At 41.8% G+C, this 13,605-nt stretch overlaps 1 protein-coding gene and 1 long non-coding RNA gene across 7 annotated transcripts in view; one reads left to right on the forward strand and one right to left on the reverse strand.

The window, feature by feature from the left end:
* The window catches only part of npas3 (neuronal PAS domain protein 3), a 248,842-nt gene that overhangs the window by 217,099 nt on the left and 18,138 nt on the right, over positions 1–13,605 (reverse strand). The gene's annotated exons all lie outside the window — the stretch shown is intronic.
* On the forward strand, positions 346–4,926 carry LOC140564200 (uncharacterized). The gene is made up of 2 exons (XR_011980523.1): positions 346–677; positions 3,328–4,926. It is a non-coding gene; the product is annotated as an uncharacterized lncRNA (long non-coding RNA).

A 13,605-nucleotide genomic window follows, 5' to 3' on the forward strand; every position in this document is an offset into this window, starting at 1 on the left:
GGCGGCTAGCTGTACTGTAAATCAGGATTCTGCCGCACGCTTCAGCTTATTAGCTTATGCGGCTCTTTTACTTTTTCACTGGAAAACAGGATAAATGGGTGTCAATGGACCACTGAACACAAGCAAACTAGGCTGGATACTATACAGACCTTACAGTGCAGTAACTGCTGCTGCTTCTGGGCTACATTTATAAAGGTCTCCAAGCACATTTATCTATATGGAGATAAATCACATTTGTACAGCTTGTGAAATGTGACACTTTGTCTTTAAGTGCACACATTTAAGGCAGCTGAAGTGAAGTAAAATGTGTTAAAGGGTGCTCAAAGAGTTTCGCAGACGAATGCACTTTGGCATAGAGCAGTGGGTAAGTGTCCAAAAGCGGGCAAGAGAACAACCTTCCAGCAACAACAGAAAGAATGAAATGAATGAGCAATGCTCCAGCCAGCAGATCCTGCTGCACTTGAAAAGGGGAGAAAAACATTCAGTACTGGGACTGTTCTAGCAACACACTGCTTTAACAAAGACTGGGGAGTTTTTCTTCCGTTTCTCTCGCTCTCTGACAATATCACAGCATCTACGAACAGTTGTCCATACTGGGAACTTCAGAAAGGACAAAGAGACAACTCGTCTATATGGCAATGCTCGTCTAGATGGGCACTGAAGCCACTGCACTGAAGGTACGCATGGCATGGAATTACTACTTAGATGAGCTATTTGTAACCGCAACATTTAACTGAGACTATGTAAACTAAAGGAATAGCAATTCTAGCATTATAGCTACTCTCAGCTACAGTTAATATCATGTAAACCACTTTTCTTACCATTACAGGTAATCCAAAGATAACATCTGTTACAGAATCAAATTGGATTTGTTAGTTTTCTCTCTAATATCCGATACAGTATTTGCTGCTAATATCAGCTGGCATCACAGATACTGGTTATCAAATTGGTTACAACTATAACTGAAGATGCGATTTACTATGTGAAATATTTACTCAAACTATATGAATGCTTTTTCTTATACATGGCACCTGAGATTTCAGATAATATAATTCCAGTAGAGACTTCACATGGCTTTAGTAGAGCACATGATCAAAATACATCGTAGCTCTCTGTCTGCATGTGTAGCTTTCACACTCTACCAGTGAAGCTCTTTTTCAGGCAAGGAAGATTCTCTTTTCCTTTATGAAAGGCAGGCCCAAATCCCCCAGCCAAACGCACAGAGCCTATATCCCCCTAAAGCCCACCAGGAAAGAATGAAAAGGGATGCATCAGTCTGCCAGCCAATGAGCTGCCAGCATCACACATGGGTGTCTTCCTGTTGCTACCTTTTCCAAGCACAAGAGTTCTAGAAACACCCTTTACTGCAAAGCCCAATCCACCCAGCTGGATGCTTTAGAAAGGATGAGTGTGGACTGAGGAAAATATAAATGTAGAGGGACACATTAGATTTAGGATGCGTACAGCTGTCTGGTAAACTGGGCTTTTTTTCTAACCTAGTGACCGGGCAGCTGGGAGTGGACTGAACTGTACTGTACTGAATTCCTGGCTCCATTGCACAGATTCACTTTACTCAATGGCAATCACAGAGTGCTCAAATGAGCACATGGCTCATAGGTACTTTATAGTCAGCCAAGGGAGCTCCACTATTGAACTATGGGCCCCCTCCCCTGTGAAAGCCCAGGGCCGAGGCCTGAGGTCCGGCATTAGCTCCGGCTGCAGGGGGGTCGGGGGAGTGGAGCACAGGGACTAGAAGGTCATGCTTCATCACACTGCCACACAGAGAGACTGCACATTTCTGCAAGCCAATCTGTACTTAAGGAGACATTACAGGCCACTGTCTGTCTGCTGATTATTGTTAGGAATGTCCTGATTCAGTGTTTCCACCTTTCTTCTAATCCATGTCACTTAATACTGATAATACCTGATTTTTGTATGTTCGCAGATAATACAGTTATCCATGCAGACTTCAAGTACATAACAGCTACAGCAAACCCAATACAGTTGAGGTTACTTCACAATGCAACAGTAAAATGATTTATCTATCATTTTTATGTTGGCTATGCTAATTGCAGTCAAAATACTGCCACTGGGGAAATTACAAGAAGCTGATTTTATCTGGCAGTGCAAAATAGTGCCACATGGTCATCCTTTAAACTTCGTGTTAGCTTCTGAAAATGTACCTCATCACAAGTTTGTTGTGCATTTATGTGATCTCTACGACAGTCAGGTTAATGAAGTATAATTAGGGCAAAACAGCCTCAAAAAGAAGGGAATTGAATCTAGTTTAAGGAATAGACCTACTTTCAACATCAGCAGTTCTCCTACTCTCCCAGCACAAATGAAAAATTCACATTAGACGGTTAATAACGAGTGTTCCAAAACAGGGCTTAGTGAGGCGAAAACAGTAGAAAACAGTCAATCCGATGTTTTGAACGTTGCCACGGCAACCAGTAGAAGCATTAACATTTGGGAGGTCCCGGTTACCATATAGAAGGAAAAATACTCACTATTACATCATCAAATGAGGCGGAGTTACAGAATTTTTAACCTCCTAGCCAGGTGTGGAGCAGCAAATGTGTAATTTATCAGCTTAAAATTTTGGATTTGTTGGACAGATCACATGTTTTACTCAAATGTCACAAGAAGCATGGGTGTGAAAATGTTTGTATATGATTTAGAATTTACCCACACTTTCATACCAACAATGCCAAACCATTAAAATACATCCTGATTTGCTCTGATCGTTTCAGAAAAGACTGAAAAATCCCTAATGTGTGTGTGCAAAAAGAGAGAGAGCAGAGTGAAGTAGAGGGACCTGCACTTAACTCACACTTTCATTTACCACATAAAAAAGATCCCAAAAACAGAAAAGAATAGAGCTCTCTTATGGTGAAAACACAGGACATATCCTTGCAGAGTTAGTGAGTCTTCAAAATATTTCAGTACACTATGGTCCCGCATGACACAGCCCTATGCCGAGGAGCATCTCTCATGCACACATGCGCTGGTAAAGCCCAAAAGACTCTTAAGAAGCCTTTTATTCTGTACTTTACTTTCCCCCCTTCCCCCTCCCCTCCACTCTTTTTAACATTTCCCTCCTCTCCCTAGAAACAATCTCCCATAAAACCCTCAGTTCCATAAAGCAGCATGCTAACACCGCTGTGCATGCCTATATGAATACATTAATGCGGGTGATTGCCAGGCTCTGCTGCGGCTCCTCTCCCACCGGCCCTGCACTGTTCTGTGAAAGTAGGAGGAAGGCTTTGCACTGTTGTTAACCTCTTATCAAACAGTTGCTAACACTCTAAATTGTTTCCCCCTCAGCGGAGAACTTGGCAAGAACGCCTTTCATTCTTCCTGCGCTCCTTTCACTCCCTCCATCTGCCCGCATCCAAGCCTCCCCTCAGAACCGAAACAGGTTGCAGGCAGAAACGCATCCCTGCCCGCTGCCTTATATAATTAATCAACCTCGCCGTGAGGATATCGATGGACTGAACATCTAAAATTCTCCAGGAGAGGTTTTGCCTTAAAGCAAGAAGAGAAAGAAGAGAGCACAGCACACGCCAGGATTGTTTCAGAGACTATGTGTGCCCTGCTGAGGGTTAGAAACATAGAATCTGAGCGTGCTCGCCTTCATTTGTTCTGTAGACTCTGCCTGCTATACCATCTCCAGGTTTTCTTTAAGAAAAATCTTATTGTTAGAACAGATGTCACAGGAGCAGGTGTTAGAGATGCATGAGAATGCATATATTACGCAATTTGAAATCTAGACAAGCAAAATGTAAAGCTCCGTTCTCTCCTCATCTATCTTACTTCTCGTGTTTCCCTCTTGCTGTCTTGTCTGTCTTTCTGTCTGTCTCTCGTTCTCCTGTACTCTCACTCTCTCTCTTGCTTACCCTCTGCCAGTTGGTGCTGTTTTGACAAAACACTGCTAATGAAACAGTAAGCATCCCTCTGGTCCCACTCCTCCTTTCTGGGATAGCAAATTAATTTTTCCTCTGTACTGATTAAAAATTTACCTACCACATGCAGCGGAGCAACAGAGAAATATGTAAATCTCTTCCATTTTCCCCACTTATCTCCATATCAAATGTTCTGGAGATGTATACTTCAGAAGTAAAGCTCATGTGCTGCGATGTAGAGGAAATCTCAGCATTTTACAGTTCCACTACAAGTGCAAATACCAGCATCTTTTAGGCTCTCATGTTTATCAAAGAGCAACATTTATATCTGAGAGAGCAGTGGACAGCCTTTAGGCAGAACAAATCATATAAAGGGAGAGCATGCCATTTCCAAACACACACATATACACACATACAAATGTCTGTACACACCGAGGTTATTACAGTAAACTAAAACTGAACTGAACAACGGAACAGTAAACTATTTTTCCTAAATCAAATACAAGAAACTGACAGAAAAAAACATATAACAACAAAAATACATGAGAACTGAATAAATTCATTCATTTACATAATAACTTGTAATAAGACTTACTAATAACTAGCAGGGACAATACAATACATTTACACTACACATCAAACAACTGTAGTGTACTTAGGGCATAAAGCCAATCCTGAGTATCAGGATTATATCTGATTAAAGCCAAGCTACATAAACATGCATAAGTGTAAACATAACCAGGAACAATTCAGATCAAACCTCTTCAGGAAGTGCTCTGAGATGCACCAGAGCCACGTTACAGCAGTGTAAACGCATCAGTCTCTTCAAGACGTATTCAACAACCAAAACCCCTCCCAGTACAACTGAAACACCAATAATTCTGTCCCACACAGTGATCGGATTTCAGTCTGGAGGCGCATTTGACTACCAAGTGTAACTGCATGTGGCTAAAACAGAAAATTAAAACAGACTACCTGAGATGTCTTTGTCATTTGCAGCAATAAAAGCACATCAATGATTTTTGGAGCTGTTTTCCATGCTGCTCTACTCCATTAAGGGTAACTTGAGTCCACATTTAACACTTGACTTTTAGAAAGGTCCCAAAAAAGTGGATGATTCATCAAATTAAATCTGGTGTATGCAGACTTTTTTTTTTAAACCAATTTCCTGTTAAAATGCCAATGCAAATCTCATTACAAATGGTAATGATTTTAACTGTAATTATGATTGGCCCCGCTCCTTTTACTGTACCGTCAGAACGGACGCCGTGTAAAAATGTTCCATATTAAAAAACGACTTCAGACATTTATACTGACATGCTGAGCAATTATGAGAATAATGCACAAGCGAAAGCTTTAAACTGGTTTCAAACCCGCTCTGATGGCTTTTCTGCACAGTTGAAAGATCCAAGATCCCATTAAAGTATTTCTGAAATTAAATTATGAAACAATGCTTTTTATAGGGGCCAGAAAAAAATACGACTTCAATCACCTTCCTATTTAAATCTTGTGGCACTTCACTAATTAATTCTATTGAAACGAGTCTAATTAAATTGGCCTAATATGAAGCAGCTGACTGCCATCTCCGCACACAGACACAAAGCTTGTAATAGTCAGGTTATCTGCACAGTCCACAGCCGCACTGACAAGACTAAGCCTTGTAAATACAGCCCCCTCTCACTCCTGCCTCAGTATCTACACTGCTGAGGAGAGACCAGAGAATTCCCACAGCTTCACTGCCTGCGCGCTGGGAGTCCTTTTTTTCAGGTGTTGGAGAAGAAGTGGAGGTTTTCTGGCTCTGAGAACGTATTGTTCGTTTTGTTTAATTGACGGGGAAAAATAAATTTCAAGTCCCTCTTTTAGCACCTTCCTTTGGAATACAGGGCCCAATTAAGAGATCCCAGACAAAGGGAGATTTGGAGTGGCAAACTCTCCTCTCTCTCCGGCAACACTTTCCCATGACAGAGCAGGAAATTCCTTGACTCCAGAGTCACACACACTGGGAGAGAGTGACAGAGACAGAAACAGACAGAGAGAGAGAGAATGAGAAAGAGAGAGCAAGAGAAAGAGAGCTATGCTTTGTTCTGTTAATCCTGTATTACACATAGACACTGTTCTGTGGTCTAAGACACTCATCTTCAATGACTTCTTTTACTATGGTAGTATGACATCTATATAACGCTGGACTATTTAATTGAACATTTTTGCACTGTAACACTGTAATACAATGCATATAAGTTAGCCCCAAAGTCCAGCACTTATCAAACTAGCATCATGTATGATATTCACTCTACAACGTTATGAAAAAAAGAACACACAAAAGTAATTTCCACACACTCCCTTCGCAAGAAGCATACAGCAAAAATGCTGCTCCTATGAGAATCCTATGGGAACTGCAAGAAGCACTGAACAAGAAGCAGGGAGGCTAAATTTATGAGGATTCTTCTGTTCCAAAAGCATAAGAGAACGTTCAAACACTATAAATGTGGCGTGTATTTTCACTCTTCCCCACTCTTCCCTTTGCTAAAGTTGCAGCAGCACCGGCTTGTGAAGTCAATCAGGATGAACGGCTTTCCAGTTTAAAATCTATTGCAGCACCTGCTTAAAACAGCCTTGCCTGACTGAGATACAGCGCACAGTCTTCATTCATCATTATATCAATCTCAAACATTGGAGAGCTTTGAAATTTGATTTACTGGAGCTGGGATTAACTCGAGCAAAGCAAATATTTGAATAAAACGGATGGCTTAGACGACTGCGAGACATGCGCTTTGAAACGTGTTTGAATTATGATAAATTAGATTTCAGCCTTAATAAAATCTTACAAGCAAAAAACGTGCAGGGCTAGGCTAGGCTATCAGATCTGGGTATGTCTAGGTCGTTTCACAAGAGTGATATGTACTGTATGTACACACACACACACACACACACACACACACATACACACAATGCCACAGACAGGACAAACACAAAGAAATGCTGTAGATTGCATGATATCTTATAGAAAGTTCACATTAATATGTAAGCTGTATTGTCCTCTTTGTTTATCCTGCTGCAAAACATCTACCAGCCCAATAACTGGGCGTCAAGGTCAAACAGTACTATTTAGTAGTGTTACGCTTGCCTGCACAATAGAATTGTGCCAAAGGATATTTATCGGACAGGTACAGTTAGAAGAGCTGTTGTAACATTGTTAGAGTGCATTTGTGCTTTGCTGTATAAAACACAAACGCACACGGGAGGGTAAAATGCCCTAAACATAGAGCTATTGAATTCCTTTAGCCTGAATGAATTCATGTCAGGCAGCAATTTAAGACCCAACTAAAAGCTTGGGCAGACCAGAAGTATTTACAACATGTCTCTCTTTCTTAAAATAAAGTCCATAATGGAGCCTAAATGGAAATAATTGTGTATTTAAATCAATTACTCTGCTAAAAATAAAACCCTGCCAGCATATGGTTGGTTTCGTTCCTCGTGGTTATATTTCTGGAGGACAGCAGATGCCTACAAATTCCATCCAGCAAACTTCCGATACTGTGCCTCGCACAAACGTGCTGAATCCACACCATCAAGGACACATAGTTATATAAGTTGAAAGACACAACTTTTCACTCGGCCTAAAACAAGCAGAAGCAACAGAGGCCCTTTACTGTGTCTCCAGAGAGAGAGAGAGAGAAAGAGCATGACAGAGAGACAGACACAGAGAGAGAGAGAGAGAGAGAGAGAGAGAGAGAGAGAGAGGAGCCGTTTCTCAAGAGAGTATGTGTGAAGAGCCGTTTGTGTAGGCATAAAAAATGGAAATGCATACAGGCTGGATGAGTGTGAAAGCAGGCTGAAATCAGTCTCTTTTGTCTGTGAATTATGTGAAAAGAGCCCAGCTAACTCAGGTCTGCGCCTCAGCTGAACCCCGCGTACACTGCCAGCCCGCCTTCAAACAGCTCTTTCTGCTTCAGCTACTGACCCATTAACTATATTGTGTACATATGCAAAAGGGAGGCAGGCAGGTGTCCGGAGCCTCAGCAGCGAAAACACTGGAGCTATGTTATGTGGATGGGGGGATTGAGGGTGATGAAGGAGGGATAAGGGTGCGAGACAGACAGAGAAAAAGAGAGGGATAGAAAGAGAGAGACAGGGAGAGAGATAATCAGAGAGCGAGAGAGAGAAACCAAACGTAGACAGAGACAGAACATAAAGAAAGTCAAACAAAGAATGAGAAATAAAGGAAAGGAGAAAGAGAGAGCGCTGGGGAGGAGGCAGGTTGGAGGGGTTTTGTCCTCTAGCTGCCTCGGTAATGCAGTTGCTGGTGTAGCAGCTCTCTGATGGACGAGTTTCCTCCCTCCCTCCTTCTAATCAATTTATTTAGCAACTAAGATAAATATCCCACGCTGACGTGGAAGGATTAGAGAGGGCTCGTTTGTCCTGCCACTAAACGTGCTGCTAAAGCAGGAGGGGCATTAGCTGAGGACACGCTGTCCGTTTCTACGTCTGACTGACCAAGTCCAAAGGAAAGCCCTGGATCATGCATGCTTATTGATCTGATTGTTGAGCTGATTTTAAACTGTGGTCTGTAGCGATTACTGTCATTTCTGGTCAAGTGTCCTGGGAATCTTCCAAGCGTATTCCTTAAAAAAAGCTAAATATGTCAGTGCAGTAAGACAACCTCAACGGATAACATTAATAAAGTAAAAAATGGCCGGATATTGGCTGAACAATCATATAATGATCTTACCTACCTTCAAGTTGCTTTCACTAGAAATAGAGCTTCTACACCACTACAACATAAGCAGACCATGCTGCTTTGAGTCAGGACCACATTCAGAACAGTCCTTTTACACAGCAAAGGCAACGCTTGGAATGCTGTTTGTCGCACAAAGTCACTCAACCTAGTTCCTCCGTGTTGGTGCACTCCTGGTGTGCTTCGAACACATAGTGGCAGATGCATCATGCATGAAATGATACATGAACCCAACCGAATTGTAACACAAGGCAGTGACTTGAAACAACTGTTCTAATCATTTCAAGTACCTTCTAATGTCCCACCAGTCATAAGTACAGGACCAGTGACATCAGCTTAACTCCAATATGTATGAATCCTGTCACCAACACAGTACTTCATCAGTTGATAAAAAAACTGATGTGTCTGTGCCACCTCTCCTTCCTCCTACTCTGAGGTGAGTCATTTGCTGTTGCACTGAGATTCTCCCCAGCTGGGAGCTGGAGAGTCTTCAGCTGTCGGTTTGATTGCTCTTGCCTGAGGCATTAGGTTCAATCCGCCATGTCGCACCTCAGTAGTTCCACACAGACGGCTGAAATCTGACTCAATTTACCTCAGGGATTTGTTAACTTTCACATACATTTAGCTGTGCACTTGGCCAGCTCAAATTGATAAACCTGTTGCCCACACAGTAGTGTTCTTTTATGGGGCAGAATTTCTGGAGAAGCCACTTTCCCCTAGACAGTCTGCTGCTTGCTGCTTCTTTTTGTCTCTCTGTATCTGCACATCTCTCTCTCTCTCTCTCTCTCTCTCTCTCTCTCTCTCTTTCTCTCTTTCTCTCTCTCTCTCTCTCTCTCTGCTCCATTTTTTCTAAATCGATCTGTGCTTCTCTATTTTGTAGGGGTACAACTATACCCATATCCATAAAATATTTGTGCTTTAGCAAAAATGGAGATTCACAAGAGCAGCATTTATTTTATTTTTTTTAGTCTTTCACTGTTCAGTTTTGGTGAGTCTGTGCCCACTGCAGCCTCAGCTTTCTGTTCTTGGCTGACAAATTAAACATTCTCTTCTGCTGTTGTAGCCCATCTGCCTCAAGATTTGAAATGTTGTGCATTTCGAGATGCTTTTTGGCTCACCAGAACTGTACAAAGTGTATACTGTAACCTTTCTGTCAGCTCAAACCAGACAGTTCTCAGCTGACCTCTCTCATCAACAAGGCAGTTCTGTTCACAGAGCTGCCGCTCACTGGATGTTTTTCTTTGTTACATGTTTTTAAGGACACTCTAAAGACTGTTGTGCATGATCAGCAGAAATACTTAAACCAGCCCATCTGCCACACTCAAAATGACTGGGTCAAGATCTGAAAAATAAGTTTAGTCAAAAAGTCTTTGGCAACAGTTTGAAGAGTAAATGCATGTGTGACTTTACAGCAGCCATAGCATAACCCTCACACACTGTGCACTGGTTTGGACAACCATATTTTGAAATGTTCTGTCACTCTATTAAAAATCTGTTTTTTTTCACTCTCCCCTTTCTTGCAGGGAATTAGAAAAAAAGTTTCATTAGCGAAACAAGAGGGAGAAATCTGCACTTTATTAACCCACTGGAGAGTGTGGTCATACAGTGGCCCCTCCAGCCACAAAAAGCCAATATCAATCTCCCACCAATGATGAATTTCTATTCCTACTCTCAAATGATAGATTTTCCTTTAGAAAAAAAATATAATAATAATAAATGTGATGAAAAAAAAGGGGGGAGGAAAACATGCTGAAACCCAAGCGAGAACCTAGAAAAACAGTTATTTAAATGTAAATAAATAGGAACTTTATCTACTCAGGTCCCTCTTAAAGTTTGCCTGCTTTATCTTAGAACTCCTCTGGCTTTCCTCTCTGCAGTAGCCCAGTCTATTACCCAGTGTGTGCTGCAGGTCATGGCGGACAGTGCAAGAGCGGCTGTCCGCGCCCAAAACCTGCCTGCCGGAATTAATGTGGCTGAAGACCAGGCTGGCAGTAGCACTGCTATCAGCCTAAGACCATTACCACATGTCATTTGTCATTTGTATGATACCACAATACACCAACATTTAATTTTCTGCAGCACTTTATCAGCGGCCTGACTTTCTCTCTCTGTCTCTCTTTTTCTCTCTGGTCCATTGTCTTTGACCTATATACATAAAGCTCAAGCAGACAGATGAGCGCAGAGGCGATGTCCCTGACAGGTCTCACCCCACTGACAGCTTTGTTGCCACAGCAGCCTGCCTGGAGCGGTGAAGCACTGCCAGACATGTCCAGAGTTACACCCATGGAAAGACTCAGAGGAGGTGCTGATCTAGGGCTAGTTTTCATTTGCTAATAGTGTGATTACAGAGACTTGAACTGAACTGATCTTACTGAGCACTTCCTACCAAGATGAATTTCTCTTCACTCATGAGACATGAGCGGTGGCCCTATCATTGATCGCTTGTGATGCCACATTCATCTGTGGCTGGGAGTCCAAGAGAGCATAACTGGCCTTACTTTCTCTGGGCACTAAACAGTTAGCACTCTCCTCCTTGCGCAATGACATTAGACATAAGAGACACAGACTGGATTTTATGGGGAATTTAGTATCAGCCTCAGATGTTCTGCCCACAGAGATAGATGGACTGCTTGGTGAGTACTATATGCTAAGATGGCCGCAACCCTCAAAATTGTGCCAGTTACACTTTACCCATCCATGTGTATGCACATGCAAGCACTATTTTCTATCAGTCTGAAGGAAATCAAACTGTTGTTTATCAAGCTAAAGGCTGGCTAGCAAGTAGTTGTAAGCAGTAGAATTTAGTAGTCTGCTGTGCACACCATAAACAACAATTTTGAAGCAGTTAGCAAACACATAAGATATCTCTGTATCTGCCGACATGTTTTACACAGATCTGTTTTTGTTCTTGGTCTGTCTCTAAGTAGCCTACATAGTAATGTCTGTCCACTCAGGTGGTCCACACTTAAATAATGCTTTAGGGGAGGAAGGTTCCATGTGTTTTTTTCTAATGTTTAGTGTCACTGACCAGTCTAATGCACCATGAAAGAAAACTGAAAGATGGGAAAATACATAATAGACATTAGCTATACAAACCACGAGTCAGGGTAACATGAAACATGAAAGACAGGAGGGCCAGTAATTCAATGAGATATCCTTCCCAGGGTACTATTAGACTAGAGATGGGTGTGATACAAGAGTATGTGAGAGTGGAAGAGGGGCTATGAAAGGAAAGAGGGGGAATGGGTTATGGATGGCACAGACACAGATGTAAAAGCTTTCAGAGACCGGGCTTAGGACACAAGCTCCATCACCATAGCCACAGTTAATAACGATGAGAGAAGCAAGCAGGTCACTGCACCACAAGAACAGAAATTGATCATCTGACATATGATGAAATAATCTGCTTCCCGTTTTTTTGGCTAAGGAAAGCAGGAAAGCACATTCTGATGAAGAAAATGGTGGGGTAGAGCAGTGCCATGTTCAGTTTTGGGGAAAGCCACAATTTCCAAGCCATTAGATGCTTTGAGAAGACATAGGTCCTGATATTTGGTGAAAAGGGAGACCAGAAGCTAGTTTTTCCCAAATGCTTATTTAGCCACATAACAACACACAAACATGATTTTAAATTGTGAGACAGATATTATAGGCAGTGGTCCTGTATTATTCAAGCATTTCCATGTCATTTGAGTTGAAAGAAGTCAATCATAATCCAGTATTTTTTTTGTCCCTAACTCAGGATTACTTTGTACTGAGATATCACTGAGAAATTCACAATAGCTACAATTGAGAACATGTTTTGAGGAAAAATCGGATATGACAAAAAAAACTACCACCATGAAGGTTGCAGATAGAGTGACCATGATATCATTATTTTTTTCTATGATGCTGCCCTTGGGCAACAGTGGGACACTGTGGACGTGATTATGAGATGTAGAGGGACAGCATGTCGGAGTCATTTAGCACTCGTTTGCTGCTCTGTGGAGAGTAGTGCCCCTGCTGCTATCCTCATTCCCTCCAGCCAGAGTGATCTTGTGACCTGGCCTCCCTCAAAAAAGCCCCATAGCGCCACCTCATAGTGCTCCCATTACTGCAATACAGACCCAGGAGCCCCAGTCCGCTGCAGTCTCTGTTCACCTATACACCCACAGAAACAGCTCAGACACAGGCTACTGAATGAGATAAGGTGTCAGAGGTCACTACTGAATAGTATATGAGCCAATGCAACTCCATAAACGTCACATGCCACTTCTGTTTTCTATCCAAAACAGACCTTCCCCTGGAGACCACACTAGCTTTACTGTGAAACTCACATTCAACTCTGTACTACAACCATACCATCTATCAAAATCTGCTCACCAAGAAATAGAATTAACCACCAGTGTACATTCCCACACAGGCCTGAAAAGCCACCCAAGGTCTTTCCCATCAGTGCTGAAACTCAGTCAGCACAACTGTCATTAATAAGGCAATGAGCAGGATGGCCTGTGAGCACACCTCTGATATAAATCTAAGGGCTTCTGGAGCGCAAGGCACCATTCCCCACTCTCTCAGAGAGAACGGCCATAAAGACAAGAGCTGAATGCTTTTTAAAGTGCACTTCCCTTTAACACCACTCACTTTTACAGCTTTAATTAAACACACCTCTGTTGCAAGAATTACTCTGGATACTTGAACAGTGAATATAGTGTCCTGCTTATCCATAAGGGACCCAACACTTATTGTTTTACATATTAATGACATACTTTTTATTTGGTAATAAGAATGTAATATGACTTTGTAATGAATAAACATTATACTGAATTTACAGGTGGGAATATTAATGATTTTGCAATGGGAATAAAAGCAAAAGGAACATAAATACCTGGTTATTTATTTATTTATTTCTTATTAATTCCATAACACCATATTACCCCATATATTTTTCCTTTTTTTGTCCTGCTGTTATGACCATTGTGGTTTTTA

Source organism: Salminus brasiliensis, chromosome 10 (genome assembly GCF_030463535.1).
Source record: "Salminus brasiliensis chromosome 10, fSalBra1.hap2, whole genome shotgun sequence".
In the NCBI taxonomy this organism is placed as follows: Eukaryota; Metazoa; Chordata; class Actinopteri; order Characiformes; family Bryconidae; genus Salminus; species Salminus brasiliensis.